Source organism: Phyllostomus discolor, chromosome 6 (genome assembly GCF_004126475.2).
Source record: "Phyllostomus discolor isolate MPI-MPIP mPhyDis1 chromosome 6, mPhyDis1.pri.v3, whole genome shotgun sequence".
NCBI classification, from domain to species: Eukaryota; Metazoa; Chordata; class Mammalia; order Chiroptera; family Phyllostomidae; genus Phyllostomus; species Phyllostomus discolor.
The window spans coordinates 71,002,271-71,006,546 of NC_040908.2; positions in this window are offsets into that span (position 1 = coordinate 71,002,271).

Consider the following 4,276-nt stretch of genomic DNA (forward strand, 5'->3'; position numbering starts at 1 on the left):
TTTATCTGTGCCTCTAACTGTTAAAAACCAAGGTTTTTCCCCCTTTCTGAACTAGTTTCTAAGTGTCACATCTAAGGTAGGGTTTAGGTCCCTGGACCATGTATGAAGATTTTGCTAGAGACACAAAGCATATGGTGCTTATTTACAATAGATATAGCTTGATATTTTACTGAAATCTGAGTCACTTAGCAATTTTTCAAGGTGCTAAAAGATGAGACCTGCCAATGCTGGGTAGAACATGTGAGGTCCCAGTAGCCTGCTCTCAGGAGCCCCAAAGGACAGCCGTGACTTATGCAAATGGGTTCCTCAAACTTCTCTGGGTGACAGCAGGGCTGCTTGGCAACACATTTTTCCTTCAAATCAGAGCTGCAGGCTGCCTTCCCCCACTTTTGCTTGGCTTTCTTAGTAACCAATTTTAAATTTTTTGTACCTTTTACAATTTTACTAACATTTTATGCCCCTTGTCTGAAAACAAGTAAAACAAAACAAACACCTATGTCTGGGGAAAAGTGTGAATTTTCATTTGTAATATAAAGAAGACAGGCATAACTATGTATTAAGTTACAATTATTTTTGATGGTATTTTAAAGTTTTTAATAGCTTTATTGGGGTGTAATTTAATATCATAAAATATCATTGATTGTCAGTTAACAATCAATGATTTTTAGTCCTTTACAATGTTGTGCAACTGTCACCACAATTCACTTTTAAAACATTTCTGTCACCTTAAAAAGACCTCTTTTGTCTGTTTGTAGACAACTGGTTGAGTTTTTTAATAGTGGTTTTGATTTATTGTCCAAAAAAAGAGTTCTCAATACTACCCAAGACCTTGACACCTCTAATAGAAGGCCTCGGAATCCTAGTAGCCCCTGCCCTTACATTCCTACCTGGAACTGTGGAATGAGGAGGAAAGTGGTGTTGAAAAGGCTACCTTCCTATTAAAGATAAAAAAATCAGGATTTCTGGTCAAGATGGCAGCATAGGTAAACACAGTATTTGCCTACTGCACAACCATATCAAAATTACAACTAAACTACAGAACAATCATCATTTAGAATATTCAGAAATCAAGCTGAATGGAAGTCCTACAACTAGGGAATTAAAGAAGAAACCACATTGAGACTGATAGAAGGGGCAGAGATGTAGAACAGCCTGGTCCCACACCCACGTGTGGTGGATAAAAATTGGGGAGAGTATCTCAGGAGCAAAGAACCCCAGCCCCACACCAGATGTCTTCCATAGCACTTCTCTATGTGACTCCTAGCTCCATAACTGGTTCTAAAAACCAGCAGGGATTGAGGCTGAAGAAAATGGAAACTTCTGGAGTCCCAGACATTTCCGCTTAAAGGGCCCATGCCCAGACTCATACAGACTCACTCCCTCTGAGCTCCAGTCCTGGGGAAGCAGCTTGAAAGACACCGAAGACATACGGGGAGGAACGGAACTATCTGGCATCAGGGTGGGAGCTGGAGGGTAGCTTTCTCCCAGATAGACATGCTGGCAGACACCATTGTTCCTCTGATGAGCCTTGTCCCCCACCTCCTGCCACACAACTGGCAGGCAGGCCCCATATCTGAGACTCCATCAACCTGGCTCATCCTGTTTTCCCCACCCTGGTGATTCCCTGAGGCATTGGTCCAACCAATGTTTGGGTCCACCTAAGCTGTTTCCAGTGGCTTTTCCATATGAATGCTTTGTTTTGGTTCATGCTTTAGATTTTCCTAAATTCTCTCAAACAAGTGGCATCTGGTCTTAGTGAGCCCCATACCTCACACTAAGTGGCCCCAGGCCTGGCACTAGCAGCAGCCAGCTTTGTTTCACAGCTTGGCCATGCCTTGGCATCTCCAAGCCAAGCACGTACAAGTAGCAGCCATCTGCAGATTAATTTGTAGCTTATGCCAGGTGGCCCTAGGCAGAACACAGGTGATGGTTGACCTTGGCCTGCACCTCCTAGGAGGCCCCAGAGTCACTGTACTCAGTGGACAGTGCATCAGAGCACTGCCAGAGCACTGCCACATCAGAGCACTGCCACCCAACCACCTTCTCTGGTGACACATTTAAGGGGCAGACGCAGCAGGCACCAGAGCCCTTCTGAAGTAAGTTCTGCATTGTGGAGTTGGCCTCTGCACAGCTGATCCTCCACAATGGTCAGAAGTTAGTGGTCAGTGGTTACAACCAGTCCTTGCAGCAGATCGGCAAGGGTAAATCCCTGCCATTGACATGCCAACAGCAATCAAGGCTCAACTAGAAGAGCAAGGGTACACAGCCCATGTGGTGGGTGTACCTTGAGTACCCAGCTTGGATGATGGGGAGCCTGTGCCACTAGACCCTACAGGACATCTACTACATAAGGCCACTCTACCAAGCCTGGGAGACATAGTATCTCTACCTAATACATAGAAACAAACCCAGGGAAGCTGCCAAAATGGGGACACAAAGAAACATGGTCCAAATGGACGAAGAGAACAAAACTCCAGAAAATGAACTGAACAAAATGAAGACAAGCAATCTACTAAATTCAGAGTTCAAAACATTGGTTATAAGGATGCTCAGTGAACTTAATGAGAACCTCAAGAGCATAAAAAAGAACCAGCCAGAAATGAAGGATACACTAATTGAAATAAAAAATAAGTTACAGGGAATCAACAGTAAAGAGAATGAAGCCAATAATCAGATCAGTGATTTGGAATACAAGGAAGCAAAAAACAACCAATCAGAATGAGAAGAAAGAAGAATCAAAAATAAATGAATAAAACAAAATGAGGATAAGGTAAGGAGCCTCTAGGACAACTTCAAGCTTACCAACATTCGCATCATGGGGGTGGTGGAAAGAGAAGAGAGAGATCAGGAAATTAAAAGCTTTTTTGAAAAAAATAATAACAGAAAGCTTCAATAACTTAATGAAGGAAATAAATGTATAAGTCCAGGAAGTGCTGACTCCCAAACAAGATGAACTCAAATATGCCCACACTAAGATGAACATTGTAATTAAAATACCAAAGATTAAAGACAAAGAGAGACTCCTAAAAGCAACAAGAGAAAAGAAGTTAGTTGTGGACAAGGGAGGTTCCACAAAACTATCAACTAATTTCTCAAAGAAATTTTACAGGTCAGAAGGGAGAGGAATAAATATTAAGTGGTGAAGAGCAAGGATCTGCAACCAAGATTACTCTACTCAGCAAAACTGTCATTTAGAATGGAAGGGCAGATTAAGAACTTTCCAGGCAAGAAAAAGCTAAAGGAGTTCATTACCACCAAACCAGTATTATATGAAATGTTAGAGAGTCTTCTTTAAGAAGAAGAAGATAAAAAACATGAACAATAAAATGGCAATAAATACATATCTATCAACAATTGCATCTAAAAAAAACAAAATAAATGAACAAGCAGAACAGAAACAGAATCATAAATACAGAGAACATTTTGATGATTGCAAGATGGGAGGGGGTTGGAGAGATGGGAAGAAAAGGTAAAGGAATTAAGAAGTACAAATTGTTTGTTAAAGAATAGTCAGTCTTGGGGATGTAAAGTACAGCATAGAGAATATGTAAATAGCATAGTAAATAATAGTGTTAGATGGGCACAAGATTTTTTCAGATGATCACTTACTAAGTTATATACTGTCTAATCACTGGGGTTTACACCTGAAACTAATATAATAATGTATATCAGTTGTAATTGAAAAATAAAGATGAAAAATAAAGATGAAAAATCATTTTAGCCTTTCAGTCCTGGCCCATGTTGATATTCATGACTATGAATTAATGAGTACTAGTTGGGCAGGGAACAGCAGGACAGCATAACTTACTCACTCATGCCTCCACCACAATACCAGTCAACTAACATGATGTCATGAAGTCATGATGAACCAATGAAGTATGGGAGGTAATGGGGACTTAGGCCATAAGGCAAACTCCAGGGCTTGGATTCAGAAGATCTAAACTATAGTCCTGGCCCTGCTTCATAGTCTTATAACATGAGGGGAAATTTTAACTATTTAGCCACAAATTCTTCTTTTGTACCCACCTCCCAGAGTTGTAGTGAAGATTAAAATTTAGAAAAGCATCTTGCAAATCTCAAGACACTAGGCAAGGTTAGGGTAGGAGCCTTTATCAGGACAGGTAGCAAGTCTCAATCACATAATATGTTAGGTTTTAGGAGTAGTCTGAGCCAACTGTGGGTATGTGTGTCCCTGTAGGTGGTGTTATGAGGGTTTCCTGAGGGTTTTGCTTGTGAACAAACTCAATTTTAAATGCATGGCAATTTAAGGATTTGC